At 51.9% G+C, this 26,760-nt stretch overlaps 55 non-coding genes across 55 annotated transcripts; 14 read left to right on the top strand and 41 right to left on the bottom strand.

Moving 5' to 3' along the window:
* Window positions 1-59: 59 nt before the first annotated feature.
* On the top strand, window positions 60-178 carry LOC131451852 (5S ribosomal RNA). Its single transcript, XR_009236688.1, has one exon. It is a non-coding gene; the product is annotated as a 5S ribosomal RNA (ribosomal RNA).
* A 185-nt stretch (window positions 179-363) lies between these two features.
* Window positions 364-556, bottom strand: LOC131452184 (U2 spliceosomal RNA). The gene has a single exon (XR_009237004.1). It is a non-coding gene; the product is annotated as a U2 spliceosomal RNA (small nuclear RNA).
* A 179-nt stretch (window positions 557-735) lies between these two features.
* Window positions 736-848, bottom strand: LOC131451758 (U5 spliceosomal RNA). Its single transcript, XR_009236597.1, has one exon. It is a non-coding gene; the product is annotated as a U5 spliceosomal RNA (small nuclear RNA).
* Window positions 849-1,495: 647 nt separating this feature from the next.
* LOC131451953 (U1 spliceosomal RNA) lies at window positions 1,496-1,659 on the bottom strand. The gene has a single exon (XR_009236784.1). It is a non-coding gene; the product is annotated as a U1 spliceosomal RNA (small nuclear RNA).
* Window positions 1,660-2,061: 402 nt separating this feature from the next.
* On the top strand, window positions 2,062-2,180 carry LOC131451851 (5S ribosomal RNA). The gene has a single exon (XR_009236687.1). It is a non-coding gene; the product is annotated as a 5S ribosomal RNA (ribosomal RNA).
* A 185-nt stretch (window positions 2,181-2,365) lies between these two features.
* LOC131452183 (U2 spliceosomal RNA) lies at window positions 2,366-2,558 on the bottom strand. The gene has a single exon (XR_009237003.1). It is a non-coding gene; the product is annotated as a U2 spliceosomal RNA (small nuclear RNA).
* A 179-nt stretch (window positions 2,559-2,737) lies between these two features.
* Window positions 2,738-2,850, bottom strand: LOC131451757 (U5 spliceosomal RNA). The gene has a single exon (XR_009236596.1). It is a non-coding gene; the product is annotated as a U5 spliceosomal RNA (small nuclear RNA).
* A 647-nt stretch (window positions 2,851-3,497) lies between these two features.
* Window positions 3,498-3,661, bottom strand: LOC131452001 (U1 spliceosomal RNA). Its single transcript, XR_009236829.1, has one exon. It is a non-coding gene; the product is annotated as a U1 spliceosomal RNA (small nuclear RNA).
* A 402-nt stretch (window positions 3,662-4,063) lies between these two features.
* LOC131451866 (5S ribosomal RNA) lies at window positions 4,064-4,182 on the top strand. Its single transcript, XR_009236702.1, has one exon. It is a non-coding gene; the product is annotated as a 5S ribosomal RNA (ribosomal RNA).
* A 113-nt stretch (window positions 4,183-4,295) lies between these two features.
* LOC131452182 (U2 spliceosomal RNA) lies at window positions 4,296-4,488 on the bottom strand. The gene has a single exon (XR_009237002.1). It is a non-coding gene; the product is annotated as a U2 spliceosomal RNA (small nuclear RNA).
* Window positions 4,489-4,667: 179 nt separating this feature from the next.
* Window positions 4,668-4,780, bottom strand: LOC131452233 (U5 spliceosomal RNA). The gene has a single exon (XR_009237050.1). It is a non-coding gene; the product is annotated as a U5 spliceosomal RNA (small nuclear RNA).
* Window positions 4,781-5,427: 647 nt separating this feature from the next.
* On the bottom strand, window positions 5,428-5,591 carry LOC131452051 (U1 spliceosomal RNA). Its single transcript, XR_009236877.1, has one exon. It is a non-coding gene; the product is annotated as a U1 spliceosomal RNA (small nuclear RNA).
* Window positions 5,592-5,993: 402 nt separating this feature from the next.
* Window positions 5,994-6,112, top strand: LOC131451850 (5S ribosomal RNA). The gene has a single exon (XR_009236686.1). It is a non-coding gene; the product is annotated as a 5S ribosomal RNA (ribosomal RNA).
* A 185-nt stretch (window positions 6,113-6,297) lies between these two features.
* Window positions 6,298-6,490, bottom strand: LOC131452181 (U2 spliceosomal RNA). Its single transcript, XR_009237001.1, has one exon. It is a non-coding gene; the product is annotated as a U2 spliceosomal RNA (small nuclear RNA).
* Window positions 6,491-6,669: 179 nt separating this feature from the next.
* LOC131451797 (U5 spliceosomal RNA) lies at window positions 6,670-6,782 on the bottom strand. Its single transcript, XR_009236634.1, has one exon. It is a non-coding gene; the product is annotated as a U5 spliceosomal RNA (small nuclear RNA).
* A 647-nt stretch (window positions 6,783-7,429) lies between these two features.
* LOC131451999 (U1 spliceosomal RNA) lies at window positions 7,430-7,593 on the bottom strand. Its single transcript, XR_009236828.1, has one exon. It is a non-coding gene; the product is annotated as a U1 spliceosomal RNA (small nuclear RNA).
* A 402-nt stretch (window positions 7,594-7,995) lies between these two features.
* Window positions 7,996-8,114, top strand: LOC131451849 (5S ribosomal RNA). Its single transcript, XR_009236685.1, has one exon. It is a non-coding gene; the product is annotated as a 5S ribosomal RNA (ribosomal RNA).
* A 185-nt stretch (window positions 8,115-8,299) lies between these two features.
* LOC131452179 (U2 spliceosomal RNA) lies at window positions 8,300-8,492 on the bottom strand. The gene has a single exon (XR_009236999.1). It is a non-coding gene; the product is annotated as a U2 spliceosomal RNA (small nuclear RNA).
* Window positions 8,493-8,671: 179 nt separating this feature from the next.
* Window positions 8,672-8,784, bottom strand: LOC131451756 (U5 spliceosomal RNA). Its single transcript, XR_009236595.1, has one exon. It is a non-coding gene; the product is annotated as a U5 spliceosomal RNA (small nuclear RNA).
* A 647-nt stretch (window positions 8,785-9,431) lies between these two features.
* LOC131451998 (U1 spliceosomal RNA) lies at window positions 9,432-9,595 on the bottom strand. The gene has a single exon (XR_009236827.1). It is a non-coding gene; the product is annotated as a U1 spliceosomal RNA (small nuclear RNA).
* Window positions 9,596-9,997: 402 nt separating this feature from the next.
* On the top strand, window positions 9,998-10,116 carry LOC131451847 (5S ribosomal RNA). Its single transcript, XR_009236684.1, has one exon. It is a non-coding gene; the product is annotated as a 5S ribosomal RNA (ribosomal RNA).
* A 167-nt stretch (window positions 10,117-10,283) lies between these two features.
* LOC131452178 (U2 spliceosomal RNA) lies at window positions 10,284-10,476 on the bottom strand. The gene has a single exon (XR_009236998.1). It is a non-coding gene; the product is annotated as a U2 spliceosomal RNA (small nuclear RNA).
* Window positions 10,477-10,640: 164 nt separating this feature from the next.
* LOC131451755 (U5 spliceosomal RNA) lies at window positions 10,641-10,753 on the bottom strand. The gene has a single exon (XR_009236594.1). It is a non-coding gene; the product is annotated as a U5 spliceosomal RNA (small nuclear RNA).
* A 647-nt stretch (window positions 10,754-11,400) lies between these two features.
* Window positions 11,401-11,564, bottom strand: LOC131452050 (U1 spliceosomal RNA). The gene has a single exon (XR_009236876.1). It is a non-coding gene; the product is annotated as a U1 spliceosomal RNA (small nuclear RNA).
* Window positions 11,565-11,966: 402 nt separating this feature from the next.
* On the top strand, window positions 11,967-12,085 carry LOC131451846 (5S ribosomal RNA). The gene has a single exon (XR_009236683.1). It is a non-coding gene; the product is annotated as a 5S ribosomal RNA (ribosomal RNA).
* Window positions 12,086-12,252: 167 nt separating this feature from the next.
* LOC131452196 (U2 spliceosomal RNA) lies at window positions 12,253-12,445 on the bottom strand. The gene has a single exon (XR_009237015.1). It is a non-coding gene; the product is annotated as a U2 spliceosomal RNA (small nuclear RNA).
* A 179-nt stretch (window positions 12,446-12,624) lies between these two features.
* LOC131451774 (U5 spliceosomal RNA) lies at window positions 12,625-12,737 on the bottom strand. Its single transcript, XR_009236612.1, has one exon. It is a non-coding gene; the product is annotated as a U5 spliceosomal RNA (small nuclear RNA).
* A 647-nt stretch (window positions 12,738-13,384) lies between these two features.
* On the bottom strand, window positions 13,385-13,548 carry LOC131451997 (U1 spliceosomal RNA). The gene has a single exon (XR_009236826.1). It is a non-coding gene; the product is annotated as a U1 spliceosomal RNA (small nuclear RNA).
* A 402-nt stretch (window positions 13,549-13,950) lies between these two features.
* On the top strand, window positions 13,951-14,069 carry LOC131451845 (5S ribosomal RNA). Its single transcript, XR_009236682.1, has one exon. It is a non-coding gene; the product is annotated as a 5S ribosomal RNA (ribosomal RNA).
* A 167-nt stretch (window positions 14,070-14,236) lies between these two features.
* Window positions 14,237-14,429, bottom strand: LOC131452177 (U2 spliceosomal RNA). The gene has a single exon (XR_009236997.1). It is a non-coding gene; the product is annotated as a U2 spliceosomal RNA (small nuclear RNA).
* A 179-nt stretch (window positions 14,430-14,608) lies between these two features.
* Window positions 14,609-14,721, bottom strand: LOC131451754 (U5 spliceosomal RNA). The gene has a single exon (XR_009236593.1). It is a non-coding gene; the product is annotated as a U5 spliceosomal RNA (small nuclear RNA).
* A 647-nt stretch (window positions 14,722-15,368) lies between these two features.
* LOC131452048 (U1 spliceosomal RNA) lies at window positions 15,369-15,532 on the bottom strand. The gene has a single exon (XR_009236874.1). It is a non-coding gene; the product is annotated as a U1 spliceosomal RNA (small nuclear RNA).
* A 402-nt stretch (window positions 15,533-15,934) lies between these two features.
* Window positions 15,935-16,053, top strand: LOC131451862 (5S ribosomal RNA). Its single transcript, XR_009236698.1, has one exon. It is a non-coding gene; the product is annotated as a 5S ribosomal RNA (ribosomal RNA).
* Window positions 16,054-16,220: 167 nt separating this feature from the next.
* Window positions 16,221-16,413, bottom strand: LOC131452176 (U2 spliceosomal RNA). The gene has a single exon (XR_009236996.1). It is a non-coding gene; the product is annotated as a U2 spliceosomal RNA (small nuclear RNA).
* A 179-nt stretch (window positions 16,414-16,592) lies between these two features.
* Window positions 16,593-16,705, bottom strand: LOC131451752 (U5 spliceosomal RNA). The gene has a single exon (XR_009236591.1). It is a non-coding gene; the product is annotated as a U5 spliceosomal RNA (small nuclear RNA).
* A 647-nt stretch (window positions 16,706-17,352) lies between these two features.
* On the bottom strand, window positions 17,353-17,516 carry LOC131452047 (U1 spliceosomal RNA). The gene has a single exon (XR_009236873.1). It is a non-coding gene; the product is annotated as a U1 spliceosomal RNA (small nuclear RNA).
* Window positions 17,517-17,918: 402 nt separating this feature from the next.
* On the top strand, window positions 17,919-18,037 carry LOC131451861 (5S ribosomal RNA). The gene has a single exon (XR_009236697.1). It is a non-coding gene; the product is annotated as a 5S ribosomal RNA (ribosomal RNA).
* Window positions 18,038-18,186: 149 nt separating this feature from the next.
* Window positions 18,187-18,379, bottom strand: LOC131452175 (U2 spliceosomal RNA). The gene has a single exon (XR_009236995.1). It is a non-coding gene; the product is annotated as a U2 spliceosomal RNA (small nuclear RNA).
* A 179-nt stretch (window positions 18,380-18,558) lies between these two features.
* On the bottom strand, window positions 18,559-18,671 carry LOC131451751 (U5 spliceosomal RNA). Its single transcript, XR_009236590.1, has one exon. It is a non-coding gene; the product is annotated as a U5 spliceosomal RNA (small nuclear RNA).
* A 647-nt stretch (window positions 18,672-19,318) lies between these two features.
* On the bottom strand, window positions 19,319-19,482 carry LOC131452053 (U1 spliceosomal RNA). Its single transcript, XR_009236879.1, has one exon. It is a non-coding gene; the product is annotated as a U1 spliceosomal RNA (small nuclear RNA).
* A 402-nt stretch (window positions 19,483-19,884) lies between these two features.
* On the top strand, window positions 19,885-20,003 carry LOC131451844 (5S ribosomal RNA). The gene has a single exon (XR_009236681.1). It is a non-coding gene; the product is annotated as a 5S ribosomal RNA (ribosomal RNA).
* Window positions 20,004-20,206: 203 nt separating this feature from the next.
* Window positions 20,207-20,399, bottom strand: LOC131452174 (U2 spliceosomal RNA). Its single transcript, XR_009236994.1, has one exon. It is a non-coding gene; the product is annotated as a U2 spliceosomal RNA (small nuclear RNA).
* Window positions 20,400-20,563: 164 nt separating this feature from the next.
* LOC131451749 (U5 spliceosomal RNA) lies at window positions 20,564-20,676 on the bottom strand. Its single transcript, XR_009236589.1, has one exon. It is a non-coding gene; the product is annotated as a U5 spliceosomal RNA (small nuclear RNA).
* A 647-nt stretch (window positions 20,677-21,323) lies between these two features.
* Window positions 21,324-21,487, bottom strand: LOC131452040 (U1 spliceosomal RNA). The gene has a single exon (XR_009236866.1). It is a non-coding gene; the product is annotated as a U1 spliceosomal RNA (small nuclear RNA).
* Window positions 21,488-21,889: 402 nt separating this feature from the next.
* Window positions 21,890-22,008, top strand: LOC131451843 (5S ribosomal RNA). The gene has a single exon (XR_009236680.1). It is a non-coding gene; the product is annotated as a 5S ribosomal RNA (ribosomal RNA).
* A 167-nt stretch (window positions 22,009-22,175) lies between these two features.
* Window positions 22,176-22,368, bottom strand: LOC131452172 (U2 spliceosomal RNA). Its single transcript, XR_009236993.1, has one exon. It is a non-coding gene; the product is annotated as a U2 spliceosomal RNA (small nuclear RNA).
* Window positions 22,369-22,532: 164 nt separating this feature from the next.
* LOC131451748 (U5 spliceosomal RNA) lies at window positions 22,533-22,645 on the bottom strand. Its single transcript, XR_009236588.1, has one exon. It is a non-coding gene; the product is annotated as a U5 spliceosomal RNA (small nuclear RNA).
* A 646-nt stretch (window positions 22,646-23,291) lies between these two features.
* Window positions 23,292-23,455, bottom strand: LOC131452057 (U1 spliceosomal RNA). The gene has a single exon (XR_009236883.1). It is a non-coding gene; the product is annotated as a U1 spliceosomal RNA (small nuclear RNA).
* Window positions 23,456-23,857: 402 nt separating this feature from the next.
* LOC131451885 (5S ribosomal RNA) lies at window positions 23,858-23,976 on the top strand. The gene has a single exon (XR_009236720.1). It is a non-coding gene; the product is annotated as a 5S ribosomal RNA (ribosomal RNA).
* A 167-nt stretch (window positions 23,977-24,143) lies between these two features.
* On the bottom strand, window positions 24,144-24,336 carry LOC131452171 (U2 spliceosomal RNA). Its single transcript, XR_009236992.1, has one exon. It is a non-coding gene; the product is annotated as a U2 spliceosomal RNA (small nuclear RNA).
* A 179-nt stretch (window positions 24,337-24,515) lies between these two features.
* LOC131452228 (U5 spliceosomal RNA) lies at window positions 24,516-24,628 on the bottom strand. The gene has a single exon (XR_009237045.1). It is a non-coding gene; the product is annotated as a U5 spliceosomal RNA (small nuclear RNA).
* Window positions 24,629-25,275: 647 nt separating this feature from the next.
* LOC131451952 (U1 spliceosomal RNA) lies at window positions 25,276-25,439 on the bottom strand. Its single transcript, XR_009236783.1, has one exon. It is a non-coding gene; the product is annotated as a U1 spliceosomal RNA (small nuclear RNA).
* Window positions 25,440-25,841: 402 nt separating this feature from the next.
* Window positions 25,842-25,960, top strand: LOC131451883 (5S ribosomal RNA). The gene has a single exon (XR_009236719.1). It is a non-coding gene; the product is annotated as a 5S ribosomal RNA (ribosomal RNA).
* A 185-nt stretch (window positions 25,961-26,145) lies between these two features.
* LOC131452170 (U2 spliceosomal RNA) lies at window positions 26,146-26,338 on the bottom strand. The gene has a single exon (XR_009236991.1). It is a non-coding gene; the product is annotated as a U2 spliceosomal RNA (small nuclear RNA).
* Window positions 26,339-26,517: 179 nt separating this feature from the next.
* On the bottom strand, window positions 26,518-26,630 carry LOC131451747 (U5 spliceosomal RNA). The gene has a single exon (XR_009236587.1). It is a non-coding gene; the product is annotated as a U5 spliceosomal RNA (small nuclear RNA).
* Between the last annotated feature and the right edge of the window lie 130 nt (window positions 26,631-26,760).

Here is a 26,760-nt window from a genome sequence, read left to right as displayed (position 1 = left end):
CTCCACGAGCAGGGGGCCTTGCCTGGTCTATAAAAGGAGTCTGTGTCACCTGCCCGTCGGCTTACGGCCACACCACCCTGAGCACGCCCGATCTCGTCTGATCTCGGAAGCTAAGCAGGGTCGGGCCTGGTTAGTACTTGGATGGGAGACCGCCTGGGAATACCAGGTGCTGTAAGCTTTTACACTGCAGCACGCTTTTACACTGCAGCACGCTTTTACACTGCAGCACGCTTTTACACTGCAGCACGCTTTTACACTGCTGCTTCCTTACAAGAAACGTGGGCTTGCAATTACGTTGACGCACGGGCACACGTTAATGTCCTTCCAGTTTCAGCCTTGCTTTGGTTTTCACAGAAAAAAAGAGAACGGTGCACCGTTCCTGGTGGCACTGCAATACCAGGTCAATGCAAGGAGTGAAGAGAGCAAGCCCAAGGTTTCACCGCCCAATGCTCAAAAATGCATTTAATATTTAATCCCCATATAGAGGACATATCAGATATTAAACTGATAAGAACAGATACTACACTTGATCTTAGCCAAAAGGCCGAGAAGCGATGGCCCACCAGTGTCTGGGGCCAACTCAAGATCTTGGCGCACAAGTTACTTGTTGTGGTGCCGTGTTTCTGAAGTGCGCATAACAAAGGCTGCTGCTGCTCACCTCCACCCCCAGGTGATCTAAGTGCACCTCTGAGCCATGACGGACACCTGCTTGACATTTGACACACTCAAAGGGCGCAGCCATACAGCAAAGCCCACCAAAAATAACTTAAACTCTTGGACGTTCCTCTCCACGGAAGTCTTTAGTAAAAGGCGAAAGACTTGAGCATTTTGAAGAAAAACCAGAGTCAACATAGCCCCTCTCCTTGAGAGCAGCCAAGGAGTCTATCCGCCAGAGTCACCACAGTCTCGGTCGGCCCGGCCGGCCACCTTGGGACAGCCTTTCTTCAACGTTTTTGGTTTGCCGGCCAATCAACCGCCCACATTTGACTGCATGTTTGGAAGCGCATTCTTACCGTTGGTTGTGTGCTGCAGTTTTCTATCAACCGCTGAGGCTGTGGCACATTCCTCGCTCACGGGGGACACCTCCAAGGTTTAGTGGTAGATGTGAGTGCATGAGCAAAGCAGCTCTGTGTCACACCGAGCAGTACAAACTGCCGGGCCGTTTCCCAACTCCTCCGGGCTTCTGAAATGGTGAGCTGCTCCTGGCATCGCTTCAATATCAGGTCAATGTACAGGAGTGGACGGAGCAAGCGCCAAAGTATTAACCCTTGGCATGATGGCCATGGATCCATCTCCAACAATCCAGTTCTACCTACAAAGAGCCGGGAAAGGGAGCATGACATTTCCTTAGAGCTAAAAGACAACACCCACAACCATCCCATTCCCAGCAACTTGGAAATACTGGGGACGTCGCTCTGCGAGCACGTGAGAAGCCTGGAGATGGGCACACAAGGCGGAACCTTGGGCGGCTGACCTTTGCTTACAACTACGTCATCGGGGGAGAGCGCGGACGCAGTACCCCACTAGCAAAAATTATGCAGTCAAGATTCCCACGTTTGGGGAATTTGCAGGGGTCAGCACAACCAGAGTGCAATGGCTGAGCCTCGCCCTGGGTGAACCACCTTCTTGATCATGGTATCTCCCCTGCCAGGTAAGTATGAGGTGTACTTGCCCAGCACTGGGTGGCTGTTCCCAGACACAGCTCTTTGGCTGATGGTGCAGGAAATGGATAGTCCCAGAGTCCAATGCCTTGACTCAGGTGCTCGTTAATGCTGTGCTGTGTTCAACTTCAACCTCCAGCACACATTGGAGAGGAAACACTCGACCTTTTCACTGGCATACCTGGCTGTCATTTCCTATCGATTCAGCAACAACTGCACCTGACGGCACCAACAGCAGCTTACCCATCTCGGTGTAGCTTCCTAATACTGGAATAGAGTGTAGCAGGTAGTGGCGATAAAGGCTCAAGTGCAGTGTGTTCGGAAGGCTGCCTTTTGAGCCCCTCCACGAGCAGGGGGCCTTGCCTGGTCTATAAAAGGAGTCTGTGTCACCTGCCCGTCGGCTTACGGCCACACCACCCTGAGCACGCCCGATCTCGTCTGATCTCGGAAGCTAAGCAGGGTCGGGCCTGGTTAGTACTTGGATGGGAGACCGCCTGGGAATACCAGGTGCTGTAAGCTTTTACACTGCAGCACGCTTTTACACTGCAGCACGCTTTTACACTGCAGCACGCTTTTACACTGCAGCACGCTTTTACACTGCTGCTTCCTTACAAGAAACGTGGGCTTGCAATTACGTTGACGCACGGGCACACGTTAATGTCCTTCCAGTTTCAGCCTTGCTTTGGTTTTCACAGAAAAAAAGAGAACGGTGCACCGTTCCTGGTGGCACTGCAATACCAGGTCAATGCAAGGAGTGAAGAGAGCAAGCCCAAGGTTTCACCGCCCAATGCTCAAAAATGCATTTAATATTTAATCCCCATATAGAGGACATATCAGATATTAAACTGATAAGAACAGATACTACACTTGATCTTAGCCAAAAGGCCGAGAAGCGATGGCCCACCAGTGTCTGGGGCCAACTCAAGATCTTGGCGCACAAGTTACTTGTTGTGGTGCCGTGTTTCTGAAGTGCGCATAACAAAGGCTGCTGCTGCTCACCTCCACCCCCAGGTGATCTAAGTGCACCTCTGAGCCGTGACGGACAGCTGCTTGACATTTGACACACTCAAAGGGCGCAGCCATACAGCAAAGCCCACCAAAAATAACTTAAACTCTTGGACGTTCCTCTCCACGGAAGTCTTTAGTAAAAGGCGAAAGACTTGAGCATTTTGAAGAAAAACCAGAGTCAACATAGCCCCTCTCCTTGAGAGCAGCCAAGCAGTCTATCCGCCAGAGTCACCACAGTCTCGGTCGGCCCGGCCGGCCACCTTGGGACAGCCTTTCTTCAACGTTTTTGGGTTGCCGGCCAATCAACCGCCCACATTTGACTGCATGTTTGGAAGCGCATTCTTACCGTTGGTTGTGTGCTGCAGTTTTCTATCAACCGCTGAGGCTGTGGCACATTCCTCGCTCACGGGGGACACCTCCAAGGTTTAGTGGTAGATGTGAGTGCATGAGCAAAGCAGCTCTGTGTCACACCGAGCAGTACAAACTGCCGGGCCGTTTCCCAACTCCTCCGGGCTTCTGAAATGGTGAGCTGCTCCTGGCATCGCTTCAATATCAGGTCAATGTACAGGAGTGGACGGAGCAAGCGCCAAAGTATTAACCCTTGGCATGATGGCCATGGATCCATCTCCAACAATCCAGTTCTACCTACAAAGAGCCGGGAAAGGGAGCATGACATTTCCTTAGAGCTAAAAGACAACACCCACAACCATCCCATTCCCAGCAACTTGGAAATACTGGGGACGTCGCTCTGCGAGCACGTGAGAAGCCTGGAGATGGGCACACAAGGCGGAACCTTGGGCGGCTGACCTTTGCTTACAACTACGTCATCGGGGGAGAGCGCGGACGCAGTACCCCACTAGCAAAAAATATGCAGTCAAGATTCCCACGTTTGGGGAATTTGCAGGGGTCAGCACAACCAGAGTGCAATGGCTGAGCCTCGCCCTGGGTGAACCACCTTCTTGATCATGGTATCTCCCCTGCCAGGTAAGTATGAGGTGTACTTGCCCAGCACTGGGTGGCTGTTCCCAGACACAGCTCTTTGGCTGATGGTGCAGGAAATGGATAGTCCCAGAGTCCAATGCCTTGACTCAGGTGCTCGTTAATGCTGTGCTGTGTTCAACTTCAACCTCCAGCACACATTGGAGAGGAAACACTCGACCTTTTCACTGGCATACCTGGCTGTCATTTCCTATCGATTCAGCAACAACTGCACCTGACGGCACCAACAGCAGCTTACCCATCTCGGTGTAGCTTCCTAATACTGGAATAGAGTGTAGCAGGTAGTGGCGATAAAGGCTCAAGTGCAGTGTGTTCGGAAGGCTGCCTTTTGAGCCCCTCCACGAGCAGGGGGCTTTGCCTGGTCTATAAAAGGAGTCTGTGTCACCTGCCCGTCGGCTTACGGCCACACCACCCTGAGCACGCCCGATCTCGTCTGATCTCGGAAGCTAAGCAGGGTCGGGCCTGGTTAGTACTTGGATGGGAGGCCGCCTGGGAATACCAGGTGCTGTAAGCTTTTACACTGCTGCTTCCTTACAAGAAACGTGGGCTTGCAATTACGTTGACGCACGGGCACACGTTAATGTCCTTCCAGTTTCAGCCTTGCTTTGGTTTTCACAGAAAAAAAGAGAACGGTGCACCGTTCCTGGTGGCACTGCAATACCAGGTCAATGCAAGGAGTGAAGAGAGCAAGCCCAAGGTTTCACCGCCCAATGCTCAAAAATGCATTTAATATTTAATCCCCATATAGAGGACATATCAGATATTAAACTGATAAGAACAGATACTACACTTGATCTTAGCCAAAAGGCCGAGAAGCGATGGCCCACCAGTGTCTGGGGCCAACTCAAGATCTTGGCGCACAAGTTACTTGTTGTGGTGCCGTGTTTCTGAAGTGCGCATAACAAAGGCTGCTGCTGCTCACCTCCACCCCCAGGTGATCTAAGTGCACCTCTGAGCCGTGACGGACAGCTGCTTGACATTTGACACACTCAAAGGGCGCAGCCATACAGCAAAGCCCACCAAAAATATCTTAAACTCTTGGACGTTCCTCTCCACGGAAGTCTTTAGTAAAAGGCGAAAGACTTGAGCATTTTGAAGAAAAACCAGAGTCAACATAGCCCCTCTCCTTGAGAGCAGCCAAGGAGTCTATCCGCCAGAGTCACCACAGTCTCGGTCGGCCCGGCCGGCCACCTTGGGACAGCCTTTCTTCAACGTTTTTGGTTTGCCGGCCAATCAACCGCCCACATTTGACTGCATGTTTGGAAGCGCATTCTTACCGTTGGTTGTGTGCTGCAGTTTTCTATCAACCGCTGAGGCTGTGGCACATTCCTCGCTCACGGGGGACACCTCCAAGGTTTAGTGGTAGATGTGAGTGCATGAGCAAAGCAGCTCTGTGTCACACCGAGCAGTACAAACTGCCGGGCCGTTTCCCAACTCCTCCGGGCTTCTGAAATGGTGAGCTGCTCCTGGCATCGCTTCAATATCAGGTCAATGTACAGGAGTGGACGGAGCAAGCGCCAAAGTATTAACCCTTGGCATGATGGCCATGGATCCATCTCCAACAATCCAGTTCTACCTACAAAGAGCCGGGAAATGGAGCATGACATTTCCTTAGAGCTAAAAGACAACACCCACAACCATCCCATTCCCAGCAACTTGGAAATACTGGGGACGTCGCTCTGCGAGCACGTGAGAAGCCTGGAGATGGGCACACAAGGCGGAACCTTGGGCGGCTGACCTTTGCTTACAACTACGTCATCGGGGGAGAGCGCGGACGCAGTACCCCACTAGCAAAAAATATGCAGTCAAGATTCCCACGTTTGGGGAATTTGCAGGGGTCAGCACAACCAGAGTGCAATGGCTGAGCCTCGCCCTGGGTGAACCACCTCCTTGATCATGGTATCTCCCCTGCCAGGTAAGTATGAGGTGTACTTGCCCAGCACTGGGTGGCTGTTCCCAGACACAGCTCTTTGGCTGATGGTGCAGGAAATGGATAGTCCCAGAGTCCAATGCCTTGACTCAGGTGCTCGTTAATGCTGTGCTGTGTTCAACTTCAACCTCCAGCACACATTGGAGAGGAAACACTCGACCTTTTCACTGGCATACCTGGCTGTCATTTCCTATCGATTCAGCAACAACTGCACCTGACGGCACCAACAGCAGCTTACCCATCTCGGTGTAGCTTCCTAATACTGGAATAGAGTGTAGCAGGTAGTGGCGATAAAGGCTCAAGTGCAGTGTGTTCGGAAGGCTGCCTTTTGAGCCCCTCCACGAGCAGGGGGCCTTGCCTGGTCTATAAAAGGAGTCTGTGTCACCTGCCCGTCGGCTTACGGCCACACCACCCTGAGCACGCCCGATCTCGTCTGATCTCGGAAGCTAAGCAGGGTCGGGCCTGGTTAGTACTTGGATGGGAGACCGCCTGGGAATACCAGGTGCTGTAAGCTTTTACACTGCAGCACGCTTTTACACTGCAGCACGCTTTTACACTGCAGCACGCTTTTACACTGCAGCACGCTTTTACACTGCTGCTTCCTTACAAGAAACGTGGGCTTGCAATTACGTTGACGCACGGGCACACGTTAATGTCCTTCCAGTTTCAGCCTTGCTTTGGTTTTCACAGAAAAAAAGAGAACGGTGCACCGTTCCTGGTGGCACTGCAATACCAGGTCAATGCAAGGAGTGAAGAGAGCAAGCCCAAGGTTTCACCGCCCAATGCTCAAAAATGCATTTAATATTTAATCCCCATATAGAGGACATATCAGATATTAAACTGATAAGAACAGATACTACACTTGATCTTAGCCAAAAGGCCGAGAAGCGATGGCCCACCAGTGTCTGGGGCCAACTCAAGATCTTGGCGCACAAGTTACTTGTTGTGGTGCCGTGTTTCTGAAGTGCGCATAACAAAGGCTGCTGCTGCTCACCTCCACCCCCAGGTGATCTAAGTGCACCTCTGAGCCGTGACGGACAGCTGCTTGACATTTGACACACTCAAAGGGCGCAGCCATACAGCAAAGCCCACCAAAAATAACTTAAACTCTTGGACGTTCCTCTCCACAGAAGTCTTTAGTAAAAGGCGAAAGACTTGAGCATTTTGAAGAAAAACCAGAGTCAACATGGCCCCTCTCCTTGAGAGCAGCCAAGGAGTCTATCCGCCAGAGTCACCACAGTCTCGGTCGGCCCGGCCGGCCACCTTGGGACAGCCTTTCTTCAACGTTTTTGGGTTGCCGGCCAATCAACCGCCCACATTTGACTGCATGTTTGGAAGCGCATTCTTACCGTTGGTTGTGTGCTGCAGTTTTCTATCAACCGCTAAGGCTGTGGCACATTCCTCGCTCACGGGGGACACCTCCAAGGTTTAGTGGTAGATGTGAGTGCATGAGCAAAGCAGCTCTGTGTCACACCGAGCAGTACAAACTGCCGGGCCGTTTCCCAACTCCTCCGGGCTTCTGAAATGGTGAGCTGCTCCTGGCATCGCTTCAATATCAGGTCAATGTACAGGAGTGGACGGAGCAAGCGCCAAAGTATTAACCCTTGGCATGATGGCCATGGATCCATCTCCAACAATCCAGTTCTACCTACAAAGAGCCGGGAAAGGGAGCATGACATTTCCTTAGAGCTAAAAGACAACACCCACAACCATCCCATTCCCAGCAACTTGGAAATACTGGGGACGTCGCTCTGCGAGCACGTGAGAAGCCTGGAGATGGGCACACAAGGCGGAACCTTGGGCGGCTGACCTTTGCTTACAACTACGTCATCGGGGGAGAGCGCGGACGCAGTACCCCACTAGCAAAAAATATGCAGTCAAGATTCCCACGTTTGGGGAATTTGCAGGGGTCAGCACAACCAGAGTGCAATGGCTGAGCCTCGCCCTGGGTGAACCACCTTCTTGATCATGGTATCTCCCCTGCCAGGTAAGTATGAGGTGTACTTGCCCAGCACTGGGTGGCTGTTCCCAGACACAGCTCTTTGGCTGATGGTGCAGGAAATGGATAGTCCCAGAGTCCAATGCCTTGACTCAGGTGCTCGTTAATGCTGTGCTGTGTTCAACTTCAACCTCCAGCACACATTGGAGAGGAAACACTCGACCTTTTCACTGGCATACCTGGCTGTCATTTCCTATCGATTCAGCAACAACTGCACCTGACGGCACCAACAGCAGCTTACCCATCTCGGTGTAGCTTCCTAATACTGGAATAGAGTGTAGCAGGTAGTGGCGATAAAGGCTCAAGTGCAGTGTGTTTGGAAGGCTGCCTTTTGAGCCCCTCCACGAGCAGGGGGCCTTGCCTGGTCTATAAAAGGAGTCTGTGTCACCTGCCCGTCGGCTTACGGCCACACCACCCTGAGCACGCCCGATCTCGTCTGATCTCGGAAGCTAAGCAGGGTCGGGCCTGGTTAGTACTTGGATGGGAGACCGCCTGGGAATACCAGGTGCTGTAAGCTTTTACACTGCAGCACGCTTTTACACTGCAGCACGCTTTTACACTGCAGCACGCTTTTACACTGCAGCACGCTTTTACACTGCTGCTTCCTTACAAGAAACGTGGGCTTGCAATTACGTTGACGCACGGGCACACGTTAATGTCCTTCCAGTTTCAGCCTTGCTTTGGTTTTCACAGAAAAAAAGAGAACGGTGCACCGTTCCTGGTGGCACTGCAATACCAGGTCAATGCAAGGAGTGAAGAGAGCAAGCCCAAGGTTTCACCGCCCAATGCTCAAAAATGCATTTAATATTTAATCCCCATATAGAGGACATATCAGATATTAAACTGATAAGAACAGATACTACACTTGATCTTAGCCAAAAGGCCGAGAAGCGATGGCCCACCAGTGTCTGGGGCCAACTCAAGATCTTGGCGCACAAGTTACTTGTTGTGGTGCCGTGTTTCTGAAGTGCGCATAACAAAGGCTGCTGCTGCTCACCTCCACCCCCAGGTGATCTAAGTGCACCTCTGAGCCGTGACGGACAGCTGCTTGACATTTGACACACTCAAAGGGCGCAGCCATACAGCAAAGCCCACCAAAAATAACTTAAACTCTTGGACGTTCCTCTCCACGGAAGTCTTTAGTAAAAGGCGAAAGACTTGAGCATTTTGAAGAAAAACCAGAGTCAACATGGCCCCTCTCCTTGAGAGCAGCCAAGGAGTCTATCCGCCAGAGTCACCACAGTCTCGGTCGGCCCGGCCGGCCACCTTGGGACAGCCTTTCTTCAACGTTTTTGGGATGCCGGCCAATCAACCGCCCACATTTGACTGCATGTTCGGAAGCGCATTCTTACCGTTGGTTGTGTGCTGCAGTTTTCTATCAACCGCTGAGGCTGTGGCACATTCCTCGCTCACGGGGGACACCTCCAAGGTTTAGTGGTAGATGTGAGTGCATGAGCAAAGCAGCTCTGTGTCACACCGAGCAGTACAAACTGCCGGGCCGTTTCCCAACTCCTCCGGGCTTCTGAAATGGTGAGCTGCTCCTGGCATCGCTTCAATATCAGGTCAATGTACAGGAGTGGACGGAGCAAGCGCCAAAGTATTAACCCTTGGCATGATGGCCATGGATCCATCTCCAACAATCCAGTTCTACCTACAAAGAGCCGGGAAAGGGAGCATGACATTTCCTTAGAGCTAAAAGACAACACCCACAACCATCCCATTCCCAGCAACTTGGAAATACTGGGGACGTCGCTCTGCGAGCACGTGAGAAGCCTGGAGATGGGCACACAAGGCGGAACCTTGGGCGGCTGACCTTTGCTTACAACTACGTCATCGGGGGAGAGCGCGGACGCAGTACCCCACTAGCAAAAAATATGCAGTCAAGATTCCCACGTTTGGGGAATTTGCAGGGGTCAGCACAACCAGAGTGCAATGGCTGAGCCTCGCCCTGGGTGAACCACCTTCTTGATCATGGTATCTCCCCTGCCAGGTAAGTATGAGGTGTACTTGCCCAGCACTGGGTGGCTGTTCCCAGACACAGCTCTTTGGCTGATGGTGCAGGAAATGGATAGTCCCAGAGTCCAATGCCTTGACTCAGGTGCTCGTTAATGCTGTGCTGTGTTCAACTTCAACCTCCAGCACACATTGGAGAGGAAACACTCGACCTTTTCACTGGCATACCTGGCTGTCATTTCCTATCGATTCAGCAACAACTGCACCTGACGGCACCAACAGCAGCTTACCCATCTCGGTGTAGCTTCCTAATACTGGAATAGAGTGTAGCAGGTAGTGGCGATAAAGGCTCAAGTGCAGTGTGTTTGGAAGGCTGCCTTTTGAGCCCCTCCACGAGCAGGGGGCCTTGCCTGGTCTATAAAAGGAGTCTGTGTCACCTGCCCGTCGGCTTACGGCCACACCACCCTGAGCACGCCCGATCTCGTCTGATCTCGGAAGCTAAGCAGGGTCGGGCCTGGTTAGTACTTGGATGGGAGACCGCCTGGGAATACCAGGTGCTGTAAGCTTTTACACTGCAGCACGCTTTTACACTGCAGCACGCTTTTACACTGCAGCACCCTTTTACACTGCTGCTTCCTTACAAGAAACGTGGGCTTGCAATTACGTTGACGCACGGGCACACGTTAATGTCCTTCCAGTTTCAGCCTTGCTTTGGTTTTCACAGAAAAAAAGAGAACGGTGCACCGTTCCTGGTGGCACTGCAATACCAGGTCAATGCAAGGAGTGAAGAGAGCAAGCCCAAGGTTTCACCGCCCAATGCTCAAAAATGCATTTAATATTTAATCCCCATATAGAGGACATATCAGATATTAAACTGATAAGAACAGATACTACACTTGATCTTAGCCAAAAGGCCGAGAAGCGATGGCCCACCAGTGTCTGGGGCCAACTCAAGATCTTGGCGCACAAGTTACTTGTTGTGGTGCCGTGTTTCTGAAGTGCGCATAACAAAGGCTGCTGCTGCTCTCCTCCAAGTGCACCTCTGAGCCGTGACGGACAGCTGCTTGACATTTGACACACTCAAAGGGCGCAGCCATACAGCAAAGCCCACCAAAAATAACTTAAACTCTTGGACGTTCCTCTCCACGGAAGTCTTTAGTAAAAGGCGAAAGACTTGAGCATTTTGAAGAAAAACCAGAGTCAACATAGCCCCTCTCCTTGAGAGCAGCCAAGGAGTCTATCCGCCAGAGTCACCACAGTCTCGGTCGGCCCGGCCGGCCACCTTGGGACAGCCTTTCTTCAACGTTTTTGGGTTGCCGGCCAATCAACCGCCCACATTTGACTGCATGTTTGGAAGCGCATTCTTACCGTTGGTTGTGTGCTGCAGTTTTCTATCAACCGCTGAGGCTGTGGCACATTCCTCGCTCACGGGGGACACCTCCAAGGTTTAGTGGTAGATGTGAGTGCATGAGCAAAGCAGCTCTGTGTCACACCGAGCAGTACAAACTGCCGGGCCGTTTCCCAACTCCTCCGGGCTTCTGAAATGGTGAGCTGCTCCTGGCATCGCTTCAATATCAGGTCAATGTACAGGAGTGGACGGAGCAAGCGCCAAAGTATTAACCCTTGGCATGATGGCCATGGATCCATCTCCAACAATCCAGTTCTACCTACAAAGAGCCGGGAAAGGGAGCATGACATTTCCTTAGAGCTAAAAGACAACACCCACAACCATCCCATTCCCAGCAACTTGGAAATACTGGGGACGTCGCTCTGCGAGCACGTGAGAAGCCTGGAGATGGGCACACAAGGCGGAACCTTGGGCGGCTGACCTTTGCTTACAACTACGTCATCGGGGGAGAGCGCGGACGCAGTACCCCACTAGCAAAAAAAATGCAGTCAAGATTCCCACGTTTGGGGAATTTGCAGGGGTCAGCACAACCAGAGTGCAATGGCTGAGCCTCGCCCTGGGTGAACCACCTTCTTGATCATGGTATCTCCCCTGCCAGGTAAGTATGAGGTGTACTTGCCCAGCACTGGGTGGCTGTTCCCAGACACAGCTCTTTGGCTGATGGTGCAGGAAATGGATAGTCCCAGAGTCCAATGCCTTGACTCAGGTGCTCGTTAATGCTGTGCTGTGTTCAACTTCAACCTCCAGCACACATTGGAGAGGAAACACTCGACCTTTTCACTGGCATACCTGGCTGTCATTTCCTATCGATTCAGCAACAACTGCACCTGACGGCACCAACAGCAGCTTACCCATCTCGGTGTAGCTTCCTAATACTGGAATAGAGTGTAGCAGGTAGTGGCGATAAAGGCTCAAGTGCAGTGTGTTCGGAAGGCTGCCTTTTGAGCCCCTCCACGAGCAGGGGGCCTTGCCTGGTCTATAAAAGGAGTCTGTGTCACCTGCCCGTCGGCTTACGGCCACACCACCCTGAGCACGCCCGATCTCGTCTGATCTCGGAAGCTAAGCAGGGTCGGGCCTGGTTAGTACTTGGATGGGAGACCGCCTGGGAATACCAGGTGCTGTAAGCTTTTACACTGCAGCACGCTTTTACACTGCAGCACGCTTTTACACTGCAGCACGCTTTTACACTGCTGCTTCCTTACAAGAAACGTGGGCTTGCAATTACGTTGACGCACGGGCACACGTTAATGTCCTTCCAGTTTCAGCCTTGCTTTGGTTTTCACAGAAAAAAAGAGAACGTTGCACCGTTCCTGGTGGCACTGCAATACCAGGTCAATGCAAGGAGTGAAGAGAGCAAGCCCAAGGTTTCACCGCCCAATGCTCAAAAATGCATTTAATATTTAATCCCCATATAGAGGACATATCAGATATTAAACTGATAAGAACAGATACTACACTTGATCTTAGCCAAAAGGCCGAGAAGCGATGGCCCACCAGTGTCTGGGGCCAACTCAAGATCTTGGCGCACAAGTTACTTGTTGTGGTGCCGTGTTTCTGAAGTGCGCATAACAAAGGCTGCTGCTGCTCACCTCCACCCCCAGGTGATCTAAGTGCACCTCTGAGCCGTGACGGACAGCTGCTTGACATTTGACACACTCAAAGGGCGCAGCCATACAGCAAAGCCCACCAAAAATAACTTAAACTCTTGGACGCTCCTCTCCACGGAAGTCTTTAGTAAAAGGCGAAAGACTTGAGCATTTTGAAGAAAAACCAGAGTCAACATAGCCCCTCTCCTTGAGAGCAGCCAAGGAGTCTATCCGCCAGAGTCACCACAGTCTCGGTCGGCCCGGCCGGCCACCTTGGGACAGCCTTTCTTCAACGTTTTTGGGTTGCCGGCCAATCAACCGCCCACATTTGACTGCATGTTTGGAAGCGCATTCTTACCGTTGGTTGTGTGCTGCAGTTTTCTATCAACCGCTGAGGCTGTGGCACATTCCTCGCTCACGGGGGACACCTCCAAGGTTTAGTGGTAGATGTGAGTGCATGAGCAAAGCAGCTCTGTGTCACACCGAGCAGTACAAACTGCCGGGCCGTTTCCCAACTCCTCCGGGCTTCTGAAATGGTGAGCTGCTCCTGGCATCGCTTCAATATCAGGTCAATGTACAGGAGTGGACGGAGCAAGCGCCAAAGTATTAACCCTTGGCATGATGGCCATGGATCCATCTCCAACAATCCAGTTCTACCTACAAAGAGCCGGGAAAGGGAGCATGACATTTCCTTAGAGCTAAAAGACAACACCCACAACCATCCCATTCCCAGCAACTTGGAAATACTGGGGACATCGCTCTGCGAGCACGTGAGAAGCCTGGAGATGGGCACACAAGGCGGAACCTTGGGCGGCTGACCTTTGCTTACAACTACGTCATCGGGGGAGAGCGCGGACGCAGTACCCCACTAGCAAAAAATATGCAGTCAAGATTCCCACGTTTGGGGAATTTGCAGGGGTCAGCACAACCAGAGTGCAATGGCTGAGCCTCGCCCTGGGTGAACCACCTTCTTGATCATGGTATCTCCCCTGCCAGGTAAGTATGAGGTGTACTTGCCCAGCACTGGGTGGCTGTTCCCAGACACAGCTCTTTGGCTGATGGTGCAGGAAATGGATAGTCCCAGAGTCCAATGCCTTGACTCAGGTGCTCGTTAATGCTGTGCTGTGTTCAACTTCAACCTCCAGCACACATTGGAGAGGAAACACTCGACCTTTTCACTGGCATACCTGGCTGTCATTTCCTATCGATTCAGCAACAACTGCACCTGACGGCACCAACAGCAGCTTACCCATCTCGGTGTAGCTTCCTAATACTGGAATAGAGTGTAGCAGGTAGTGGCGATAAAGGCTCAAGTGCAGTGTGTTCGGAAGGCTGCCTTTTGAGCCCCTCCACGAGCAGGGGGCCTTGCCTGGTCTATAAAAGGAGTCTGTGTCACCTGCCCGTCGGCTTACGGCCACACCACCCTGAGCACGCCCGATCTCGTCTGATCTCGGAAGCTAAGCAGGGTCGGGCCTGGTTAGTACTTGGATGGGAGACCGCCTGGGAATACCAGGTGCTGTAAGCTTTTACACTGCAGCACGCTTTTACACTGCAGCACGCTTTTACACTGCAGCACGCTTTTACACTGCTGCTTCCTTACAAGAAACGTGGGCTTGCAATTACGTTGACGCACGGGCACACGTTAATGTCCTTCCAGTTTCAGCCTTGCTTTGGTTTTCACAGAAAAAAAGAGAACGGTGCACCGTTCCTGGTGGCACTGCAATACCAGGTCAATGCAAGGAGTGAAGAGAGCAAGCCCAAGGTTTCACCGCCCAATGCTCAAAAATGCATTTAATATTTAATCCCCATATAGAGGACATATCAGATATTAAACTGATAAGAACAGATACTACACTTGATCTTAGCCAAAAGGCCGAGAAGCGATGGCCCACCAGTGTCTGGGGCCAACTCAAGATCTTGGCGCACAAGTTACTTGTTGTGGTGCCGTGTTTCTGAAGTGCGCATAACAAAGGCTGCTGCTGCTCACCTCCACCCCCAGGTGATCTAAGTGCACCTCTGAGCCGTGACGGACAGCTGCTTGACATTTGACACACTCAAAGGGCGCAGCCATACAGCAAAGCCCACCAAAAATAACTTAAACTCTTGGACGTTCCTCTCCACGGAAGTCTTTAGTAAAAGGCGAAAGACTTGAGCATTTTGAAGAAAAACCAGAGTCAACATAGCCCCTCTCCTTGAGAGCAGCCAAGGAGTCTATCCGCCAGAGTCACCACAGTCTCGGTCGGCCCGGCCGGCCACCTTGGGACAGCCTTTCTTCAACGTTTTTGGGTTGCCGGCCAATCAACCGCCCACATTTGACTGCATGTTTGGAAGCGCATTCTTACCGTTGGTTGTGTGCTGCAGTTTTCTATCAACCGCTGAGGCTGTGGCACATTCCTCGCTCACGGGGGACACCTCCAAGGTTTAGTGGTAGATGTGAGTGCATGAGCAAAGCAGCTCTGTGTCACACCGAGCAGTACAAACTGCCGGGCCGTTTCCCAACTCCTCCGGGCTTCTGAAATGGTGAGCTGCTCCTGGCATCGCTTCAATATCAGGTCAATGTACAGGAGTGGACGGAGCAAGCGCCAAAGTATTAACCCTTGGCATGATGGCCATGGATCCATCTCCAACAATCCAGTTCTACCTACAAAGAGCCGGGAAAGGGAGCATGACATTTCCTTAGAGCTAAAAGACAACACCCACAACCATCCCATTCCCAGCAACTTGGAAATACTGGGGACGTCGCTCTGCGAGCACGTGAGAAGACTGGAGATGGGCACACAAGGCGGAACCTTGGGCGGCTGACCTTTGCTTACAACTACGTCATCGGGGGAGAGCGCGGACGCAGTACCCCACTAGCAAAAAATATGCAGTCAAGATTCCCACGTTTGGAGAATTTGCAGGGGTCAGCACAACCAGAGTGCAATGGCTGAGCCTCACCCTGGGTGAACCACCTTCTTGATCATGGTATCTCCCCTGCCAGGTAAGTATGAGGTGTACTTGCCCAGCACAGGGTGGCTGTTCCCAGACACAGCTCTTTGGCTGATGGTGCAGGAAATGGATAGTCCCAGAGTCCAATGCCTTGACTCAGGTGCTCGTTAATGCTGTGCTGTGTTCAACTTCAACCTCCAGCACACATTGGAGAGGAAACACTCGACCTTTTCACTGGCATACCTGGCTGTCATTTCCTATCGATTCAGCAACAACTGCACCTGACGGCACCAACAGCAGCTTACCCATCTCGGTGTAGCTTCCTAATACTGGAATAGAGTGTAGCAGGTAGTGGCGATAAAGGCTCAAGTGCAGTGTGTTTGGAAGGCTGCCTTTTGAGCCCCTCCACGAGCAGGGGGCCTTGCCTGGTCTATAAAAGGAGTCTGTGTCACCTGCCCGTCGGCTTACGGCCACACCACCCTGAGCACGCCCGATCTCGTCTGATCTCGGAAGCTAAGCGGGGTCGGGCCTGGTTAGTACTTGGATGGGAGACCGCCTGGGAATACCAGGTGCTGTAAGCTTTTACACTGCAGCACACTTTTACACTGCAGCACGCTTTTACACTGCAGCACGCTTTTACACTGCTGCTTCCTTACAAGAAACGTGGGCTTGCAATTACGTTGACGCACGGGCACACGTTAATGTCCTTCCAGTTTCAGCCTTGCTTTGGTTTTCACAGAAAAAAAGAGAACGGTGCACCGTTCCTGGTGGCACTGCAATACCAGGTCAATGCAAGGAGTGAAGAGAGCAAGCCCAAGGTTTCACCGCCCAATGCTCAAAAATGCATTTAATATTTAATCCCCATATAGAGGACATATCAGATATTAAACTGATAAGAACAGATACTACACTTGATCTTAGCCAAAAGGCCGAGAAGCGATGGCCCACCAGTGTCTGGGGCCAACTCAAGATCTTGGCGCACAAGTTACTTGTTGTGGTGCCGTGTTTCTGAAGTGCGCATAACAAAGGCTGCTGCTGCTCACCTCCACCCCCAGGTGATCTAAGTGCACCTCTGAGCCGTGACGGACAGCTGCTTGACATTTGACACACTCAAAGGGCGCAGCCATACAGCAAAGCCCACCAAAAATAACTTAAACTCTTGGACGTTCCTCTCCACGGAAGTCTTTAGTAAAAGGCGAAAGACTTGAGCATTTTGAAGAAAAACCAGAGTCAACATAGCCCCTCTCCTTGAGAGCAGCCAAGGAGTCTATCCGCCAGAGTCACCACAGTCTCGGTCGGCCCGGCCGGCCACCTTGGGACAGCCTTTCTTCAACGTTTTTGGTTTGCCGGCCAATCAACCGCCCACATTTGACTGCATGTTTGGAAGCGCATTCTTACCGTTGGTTGTGTGCTGCAGTTTTCTATCAACCGCTGAGGCTGTGGCACATTCCTCGCTCACGGGGGACACCTCCAAGGTTTAGTGGTAGATGTGAGTGCATGAGCAAAGCAGCTCTGTGTCACACCGAGCAGTACAAACTGCCGGGCCGTTTCCCAACTCCTCCGGGCTTCTGAAATGGTGAGCTGCTCCTGGCATCGCTTCAATATCAGGTCAATGTACAGGAGTGGACGGAGCAAGCGCCAAAGTATTAACCCTTGGCATGATGGCCATGGATCCATCTCCAACAATCCAGTTCTACCTACAAAGAGCCGGGAAAGGGAGCATGACATTTCCTTAGAGCTAAAAGACAACACCCACAACCATCCCATTCCCAGCAACTTGGAAATACTGGGGACGTCGCTCTGCGAGCACGTGAGAAGACTGGAGATGGGCACACAAGGCGGAACCTTGGGCGGCTGACCTTTGCTTACAACTACGTCATCGGGGGAGAGCGCGGACGCAGTACCCCACTAGCAAAAAATATGCAGTCAAGATTCCCACGTTTGGAGAATTTGCAGGGGTCAGCACAACCAGAGTGCAATGGCTGAGCCTCACCCTGGGTGAACCACCTTCTTGATCATGGTATCTCCCCTGCCAGGTAAGTATGAGGTGTACTTGCCCAGCACTGGGTGGCTGTTCCCAGACACAGCTCTTTGGCTGATGGTGCAGGAAATGGATAGTCCCAGAGTCCAATGCCTTGACTCAGGTGCTCGTTAATGCTGTGCTGTGTTCAACTTCAACCTCCAGCACACATTGGAGAGGAAACACTCGACCTTTTCACTGGCATACCTGGCTGTCATTTCCTATCGATTCAGCAACAACTGCACCTGACGGCACCAACAGCAGCTTACCCATCTCGGTGTAGCTTCCTAATACTGGAATAGAGTGTAGCAGGTAGTGGCGATAAAGGCTCAAGTGCAGTGTGTTTGGAAGGCTGCCTTTTGAGCCCCTCCACGAGCAGGGGGCCTTGCCTGGTCTATAAAAGGAGTCTGTGTCACCTGCCCGTCGGCTTACGGCCACACCACCCTGAGCACGCCCGATCTCGTCTGATCTCGGAAGCTAAGCGGGGTCGGGCCTGGTTAGTACTTGGATGGGAGACCGCCTGGGAATACCAGGTGCTGTAAGCTTTTACACTGCAGCACGCTTTTACACTGCAGCACGCTTTTACACTGCTGCTTCCTTACAAGAAACGTGGGCTTGCAATTACGTTGACGCACGGGCACACGTTAATGTCCTTCCAGTTTCAGCCTTGCTTTGGTTTTCACAGAAAAAAAGAGAACGGTGCACCGTTCCTGGTGGCACTGCAATACCAGGTCAATGCAAGGAGTGAAGAGAGCAAGCCCAAGGTTTCACCGCCCAATGCTCAAAAATGCATTTAATATTTAATCCCCATATAGAGGACATATCAGATATTAAACTGATAAGAACAGATACTACACTTGATCTTAGCCAAAAGGCCGAGAAGCGATGGCCCACCAGTGTCTGGGGCCAACTCAAGATCTTGGCGCACAAGTTACTTGTTGTGGTGCCGTGTTTCTGAAGTGCGCATAACAAAGGCTGCTGCTGCTCACCTCCACCCCCAGGTGATCTAAGTGCACCTCTGAGCCGTGACGGACAGCTGCTTGACATTTGACACACTCAAAGGGCGCAGCCATACAGCAAAGCCCACCAAAAATAACTTAAACTCTTGGACGTTCCTCTCCACGGAAGTCTTTAGTAAAAGGCGAAAGACTTGAGCATTTTGAAGAAAAACCAGAGTCAACATAGCCCCTCTCCTTGAGAGCAGCCAAGGAGTCTATCCGCCAGAGTCACCACAGTCTCGGTCGGCCCGGCCGGCCACCTTGGGACAGCCTTTCTTCAACGTTTTTGGTTTGCCGGCCAATCAACCGCCCACATTTGACTGCATGTTTGGAAGCGCATTCTTACCGTTGGTTGTGTGCTGCAGTTTTCTATCAACCGCTGAGGCTGTGGCACATTCCTCGCTCACGGGGGACACCTCCAAGGTTTAGTGGTAGATGTGAGTGCATGAGCAAAGCAGCTCTGTGTCACACCGAGCAGTACAAACTGCCGGGCCGTTTCCCAACTCCTCCGGGCTTCTGAAATGGTGAGCTGCTCCTGGCATCGCTTCAATATCAGGTCAATGTACAGGAGTGGACGGAGCAAGCGCCAAAGTATTAACCCTTGGCATGATGGCCATGGATCCATCTCCAACAATCCAGTTCTACCTACAAAGAGCCGGGAAAGGGAGCATGACATTTCCTTAGAGCTAAAAGACAACACCCACAACCATCCCATTCCCAGCAACTTGGAAATACTGGGGACGTCGCTCTGCGAGCACGTGAGAAGCCTGGAGATGGGCACACAAGGCGGAACCTTGGGCGGCTGACCTTTGCTTACAACTACGTCATCGGGGGAGAGCGCGGACGCAGTACCCCACTAGCAAAAAATATGCAGTCAAGATTCCCACGTTTGGGGGCTTTGCAGGGGTCAGCACAACCAGAGTGCAATGGCTGAGCCTCGCCCTGGGTGAACCACCTTCTTGATCATGGTATCTCCCCTGCCAGGTAAGTATGAGGTGTACTTGCCCAGCACTGGGTGGCTGTTCCCAGACACAGCTCTTTGGCTGATGGTGCAGGAAATGGATAGTCCCAGAGCCCAATGCCTTGACTCAGGTGCTCGTTAATGCTGTGCTGTGTTCAACTTCAACCTCCAGCACACATTGGAGAGGAAACACTCGACCTTTTCACTGGCATACCTGGCTGTCATTTCCTATCGATTCAGCAACAACTGCACCTGACGGCACCAACAGCAGCTTACCCATCTCGGTGTAGCTTCCTAATACTGGAATAGAGTGTAGCAGGTAGTGGCGATAAAGGCTCAAGTGCAGTGTGTTTGGAAGGCTGCCTTTTGAGCCCCTCCACGAGCAGGGGGCCTTGCCTGGTCTATAAAAGGAGTCTGTGTCACCTGCCCGTCGGCTTACGGCCACACCACCCTGAGCACGCCCGATCTCGTCTGATCTCGGAAGCTAAGCAGGGTCGGGCCTGGTTAGTACTTGGATGGGAGACCGCCTGGGAATACCAGGTGCTGTAAGCTTTTACACTGCAGCACGCTTTTACACTGCAGCACGCTTTTACACTGCAGCACGCTTTTACACTGCAGCACGCTTTTACACTGCAGCACGCTTTTACACTGCTGCTTCCTTACAAGAAACGTGGGCTTGAAATTACGTTGACGCACGGGCACACGTTAATGTCCTTCCAGTTTCAGCCTTGCTTTGGTTTTCACAGAAAAAAAGAGAACGGTGCACCGTTCCTGGTGGCACTGCAATACCAGGTCAATGCAAGGAGTGAAGAGAGCAAGCCCAAGGTTTCACCGCCCAATGCTCAAAAATGCATTTAATATTTAATCCCCATATAGAGGACATATCAGATATTAAACTGATAAGAACAGATACTACACTTGATCTTAGCCAAAAGGCCGAGAAGCGATGGCCCACCAGTGTCTGGGGCCAACTCAAGATCTTGGCGCACAAGTTACTTGTTGTGGTGCCGTGTTTCTGAAGTGCGCATAACATAGGCTGCTGCTGCTCTCCTCCAAGTGCACCTCTGAGCCGTGACGGACAGCTGCTTGACATTTGACACACTCAAAGGGCGCAGCCATACAGCAAAGCCCACCAAAAATAACTTAAACTCTTGGACGTTCCTCTCCACGGAAGTCTTTAGTAAAAGGCGAAAGACTTGAGCATTTTGAAGAAAAACCAGAGTCAACATAGCCCCTCTCCTTGAGAGCAGCCAAGGAGTCTATCCGCCAGAGTCACCACAGTCTCGGTCGGCCCGGCCGGCCACCTTGGGACAGCCTTTCTTCAACGTTTTTGGGTTGCCGGCCAATCAACCGCCCACATTTGACTGCATGTTTGGAAGCGCATTCTTACCGTTGGTTGTGTGCTGCAGTTTTCTATCAACCGCTGAGGCTGTGGCACATTCCTCGCTCACGGGGGACACCTCCAAGGTTTAGTGGTAGATGTGAGTGCATGAGCAAAGCAGCTCTGTGTCACACCGAGCAGTACAAACTGCCGGGCCGTTTCCCAACTCCTCCGGGCTTCTGAAATGGTGAGCTGCTCCTGGCATCGCTTCAATATCAGGTCAATGTACAGGAGTGGACGGAGCAAGCGCCAAAGTATTAACCCTTGGCATGATGGCCATGGATCCATCTCCAACAATCCAGTTCTACCTACAAAGAGCCGGGAAAGGGAGCATGACATTTCCTTAGAGCTAAAAGACAACACCCACAACCATCCCATTCCCAGCAACTTGGAAATACTGGGGACGTCGCTCTGCGAGCACGTGAGAAGCCTGGAGATGGGCACACAAGGCGGAACCTTGGGCGGCTGACCTTTGCTTACAACTACGTCATCGGGGGAGAGCGCGGACGCAGTACCCCACTAGCAAAAAATATGCAGTCAAGATTCCCACGTTTGGGGAATTTGCAGGGGTCAGCACAACCAGAGTGCAATGGCTGAGCCTCGCCCTGGGTGAACCACCTTCTTGATCATGGTATCTCCCCTGCCAAGTAAGTATAAGGTGTACTTGCCCAGCACTGGGTGGCTGTTCCCAGACACAGCTCTTTGGCTGATGGTGCAGGAAATGGATAGTCCCAGAGTCCAATGCCTTGACTCAGGTGCTCGTTAATGCTGTGCTGTGTTCAACTTCAACCTCCAGCACACATTGGAGAGGAAACACTCGACCTTTTCACTGGCATACCTGGCTGTCATTTCCTATCGATTCAGCAACAACTGCACCTGACGGCACCAACAGCAGCTTACCCATCTCGGTGTAGCTTCCTAATACTGGAATAGAGTGTAGCAGGTAGTGGCGATAAAGGCTCAAGTGCAGTGTGTTCGGAAGGCTGCCTTTTGAGCCCCTCCACGAGCAGGGGGCCTTGCCTGGTCTATAAAAGGAGTCTGTGTCACCTGCCCGTCGGCTTACGGCCACACCACCCTGAGCACGCCCGATCTCGTCTGATCTCGGAAGCTAAGCAGGGTCGGGCCTGGTTAGTACTTGGATGGGAGACCGCCTGGGAATACCAGGTGCTGTAAGCTTTTACACTGCAGCACGCTTTTACACTGCAGCACGCTTTTACACTGCAGCACGCTTTTACACTGCTGCTTCCTTACAAGAAACGTGGGCTTGAAATTACGTTGACGCACGGGCACACGTTAATGTCCTTCCAGTTTCAGCCTTGCTTTGGTTTTCACAGAAAAAAAGAGAACGGTGCACCGTTCCTGGTGGCACTGCAATACCAGGTCAATGCAAGGAGTGAAGAGAGCAAGCCCAAGGTTTCACCGCCCAATGCTCAAAAATGCATTTAATATTTAATCCCCATATAGAGGACATATCAGATATTAAACTGATAAGAACAGATACTACACTTGATCTTAGCCAAAAGGCCGAGAAGCGATGGCCCACCAGTGTCTGGGGCCAACTCAAGATCTTGGCGCACAAGTTACTTGTTGTGGTGCCGTGTTTCTGAAGTGCGCATAACAAAGGCTGCTGCTGCTCTCCTCCAAGTGCACCTCTGAGCCGTGACGGACAGCTGCTTGACATTTGACACACTCAAAGGGCGCAGCCATACAGCAAAGCCCACCAAAAATAACTTAAACTCTTGGACGTTCCTCTCCACGGAAGTCTTTAGTAAAAGGCGAAAGACTTGAGCATTTTGAAGAAAAACCAGAGTCAACATAGCCCCTCTCCTTGAGAGCAGCCAAGGAGTCTATCCGCCAGAGTCACCACAGTCTCGGTCGGCCCGGCCGGCCACCTTGGGACAGCCTTTCTTCAACGTTTTTGGGTTGCCGGCCAATCAACCGCCCACATTTGACTGCATGTTTGGAAGCGCATTCTTACCGTTGGTTGTGTGCTGCAGTTTTCTATCAACCGCTGAGGCTGTGGCACATTCCTCGCTCACGGGGGACACCTCCAAGGTTTAGTGGTAGATGTGAGTGCATGAGCAAAGCAGCTCTGTGTCACACCGAGCAGTACAAACTGCCGGGCCGTTTCCCAACTCCTCCGGGCTTCTGAAATGGTGAGCTGCTCCTGGCATCGCTTCAATATCAGGTCAATGTACAGGAGTGGACGGAGCAAGCGCCAAAGTATTAACCCTTGGCATGATGGCCATGGATCCATCTCCAACAATCCAGTTCTACCTCAAAGAGCCGGGAAAGGGAGCATGACATTTCCTTAGAGCTAAAAGACAACACCCACAACCATCCCATTCCCAGCAACTTGGAAATACTGGGGACGTCGCTCTGCGAGCACGTGAGAAGCCTGGAGATGGGCACACAAGGCGGAACCTTGGGCGGCTGACCTTTGCTTACAACTACGTCATCGGGGGAGAGTGCGGACGCAGTACCCCACTAGCAAAAAATATGCAGTCAAGATTCCCACGTTTGGGGAATTTGCAGGGGTCAGCACAACCAGAGTGCAATGGCTGAGCCTCGCCCTGGGTGAACCACCTTCTTGATCATGGTATCTCCCCTGCCAGGTAAGTATGAGGTGTACTTGCCCAGCACTGGGTGGCTGTTCCCAGACACAGCTCTTTGGCTGATGGTGCAGGAAATGGATAGTCCCAGAGTCCAATGCCTTGACTCAGGTGCTCGTTAATGCTGTGCTGTGTTCAACTTCAACCTCCAGCACACATTGGAGAGGAAACACTCGACCTTTTCACTGGCATACCTGGCTGTCATTTCCTATCGATTCAGCAACAACTGCACCTGACGGCACCAACAGCAGCTTACCCATCTCGGTGTAGCTTCCTAATACTGGAATAGAGTGTAGCAGGTAGTGGCGATAAAGGCTCAAGTGCAGTGTGTTCGGAAGGCTGCCTTTTGAGCCCCTCCACGAGCAGGGGGCCTTGCCTGGTCTATAAAAGGAGTCTGTGTCACCTGCCCGTCGGCTTACGGCCACACCACCCTGAGCACGCCCGATCTCGTCTGATCTCGGAAGCTAAGCAAGGTCGGGCCTGGTTAGTACTTGGATGGGAGACCGCCTGGGAATACCAGGTGCTGTAAGCTTTTACACTGCAGCACGCTTTTACACTGCAGCACGCTTTTACACTGCAGCACGCTTTTACACTGCTGCTTCCTTACAAGAAACGTAGGCTTGCAATTACGTTGACGCACGGGCACACGTTAATGTCCTTCCAGTTTCAGCCTTGCTTTGGTTTTCACAGAAAAAAAGAGAACGGTGCACCGTTCCTGGTGGCACTGCAATACCAGGTCAATGCAAGGAGTGAAGAGAGCAAGCCCAAGGTTTCACCGCCCAATGCTCAAAAATGCATTTAATATTTAATCCCCATATAGAGGACATATCAGATATTAAACTGATAAGAACAGATACTACACTTGATCTTAGCCAAAAGGCCGAGAAGCGATGGCCCACCAGTGTCTGGGGCCAACTCAAGATCTTGGCGCACAAGTTACTTGTTGTGGTGCCGTGTTTCTGAAGTGCGCATAACAAAGGCTGCTGCTGCTCACCTCCACCCCCAGGTGATCTAAGTGCACCTCTGAGCCGTGACGGACAGCTGCTTGACATTTGACACACTCAAAGGGCGCAGCCATACAGCAAAGCCCACCAAAAATTACTTAAACTCTTGGACGTTCCTCTCCACGGAAGTCTTTAGTAAAAGGCGAAAGACTTGAGCATTTTGAAGAAAAACCAGAGTCAACATAGCCCCTCTCCTTGAGAGCAGCCAAGGAGTCTATCCGCCAGAGTCACCACAGTCTCGGTCGGCCCGGCCGGCCACCTTGGGACAGCCTTTCTTCAACGTTTTTGGTTTGCCGGCCAATCAACCGCCCACATTTGACTGCATGTTTGGAAGCGCATTCTTACCGTTGGTTGTGTGCTGCAGTTTTCTATCAACCGCTGAGGCTGTGGCACATTCCTCGCTCACGGGGGACACCTCCAAGGTTTAGTGGTAGATGTGAGTGCATGAGCAAAGCAGCTCTGTGTCACACCGAGCAGTACAAACTGCCGGGCCGTTTCCCAACTCCTCCGGGCTTCTGAAATGGTGAGCTGCTCCTGGCATCGCTTCAATATCAGGTCAATGTACAGGAGTGGACGGAGCAAGCGCCAAAGTATTAACCCTTGGCATGATGGCCATGGATCCATCTCCAACAATCCAGTTCTACCTACAAAGAGCCGGGAAAGGGAGCATGACATTTCCTTAGAGCTAAAAGACAACACCCACAACCATCCCATTCCCAGCAACTTGGAAATACTGGGGACGTCGCTCTGCGAGCACGTGAGAAGCCTGGAGATGGGCACACAAGGCGGAACCTTGGGCGGCTGACCTTTGCTTACAACTACGTCATCGGGGGAGAGCGCGGACGCAGTACCCCACTAGCAAAAATTATGCAGTCAAGATTCCCACGTTTGGGGAATTTGCAGGGGTCAGCACAACCAGAGTGCAATGGCTGAGCCTCGCCCTGGGTGAACCACCTTCTTGATCATGGTATCTCCCCTGCCAGGTAAGTATGAGGTGTACTTGCCCAGCACTGGGTGGCTGTTCCCAGACACAGCTCTTTGGCTGATGGTGCAGGAAATGGATAGTCCCAGAGTCCAATGCCTTGACTCAGGTGCTCGTTAATGCTGTGCTGTGTTCAACTTCAACCTCCAGCACACATTGGAGAGGAAACACTCGACCTTTTCACTGGCATACCTGGCTGTCATTTCCTATCGATTCAGCAACAACTGCACCTGACGGCACCAACAGCAGCTTACCCATCTCGGTGTAGCTTCCTAATACTGGAATAGAGTGTAGCAGGTAGTGGCGATAAAGGCTCAAGTGCAGTGTGTTCGGAAGGCTGCCTTTTGAGCCCCTCCACGAGCAGGGGGCCTTGCCTGGTCTATAAAAGGAGTCTGTGTCACCTGCCCGTCGGCTTACGGCCACACCACCCTGAGCACGCCCGATCTCGTCTGATCTCGGAAGCTAAGCAAGGTCGGGCCTGGTTAGTACTTGGATGGGAGACCGCCTGGGAATACCAGGTGCTGTAAGCTTTTACACTGCAGCACGCTTTTACACTGCAGCACGCTTTTACACTGCAGCACGCTTTTACACTGCAGCACGCTTTTACACTGCTGCTTCCTTACAAGAAACGTAGGCTTGCAATTACGTTGACGCACGGGCACACGTTAATGTCCTTCCAGTTTCAGCCTTGCTTTGGTTTTCACAGAAAAAAAGAGAACGGTGCACCGTTCCTGGTGGCACTGCAATACCAGGTCAATGCAAGGAGTGAAGAGAGCAAGCCCAAGGTTTCACCGCCCAATGCTCAAAAATGCATTTAATATTTAATCCCCATATAGAGGACATATCAGATATTAAACTGATAAGAACAGATACTACACTTGATCTTAGCCAAAAGGCCGAGAAGCGATGGCCCACCAGTGTCTGGGGCCAACTCAAGATCTTGGCGCACAAGTTACTTGTTGTGGTGCCGTGTTTCTGAAGTGCGCATAACAAAGGCTGCTGCTGCTCACCTCCACCCCCAGGTGATCTAAGTGCACCTCTGAGCCGTGACGGACAGCTGCTTGACATTTGACACACTCAAAGGGCGCAGCCATACAGCAAAGCCCACCAAAAATAACTTAAACTCTTGGACGTTCCTCTCCACGGAAGTCTTTAGTAAAAGGCGAAAGACTTGAGCATTTTGAAGAAAAACCAGAGTCAACATGGCCCCTCTCCTTGAGAGCAGCCAAGGAGTCTATCCGCCAGAGTCACCACAGTCTCGGTCGGCCCGGCCGGCCACCTTGGGACAGCCTTTCTTCAACGTTTTTGGGATGCCGGCCAATCAACCGCC

The sequence above is a fragment of the Solea solea genome, unplaced genomic scaffold, assembly GCF_958295425.1.
Source record: "Solea solea unplaced genomic scaffold, fSolSol10.1 scaffold_48, whole genome shotgun sequence".
NCBI classification, from domain to species: Eukaryota; Metazoa; Chordata; class Actinopteri; order Pleuronectiformes; family Soleidae; genus Solea; species Solea solea.
Note: the sequence above shows the minus strand (reverse complement) of the source record. Positions and strands in the feature narration are given on the sequence as shown.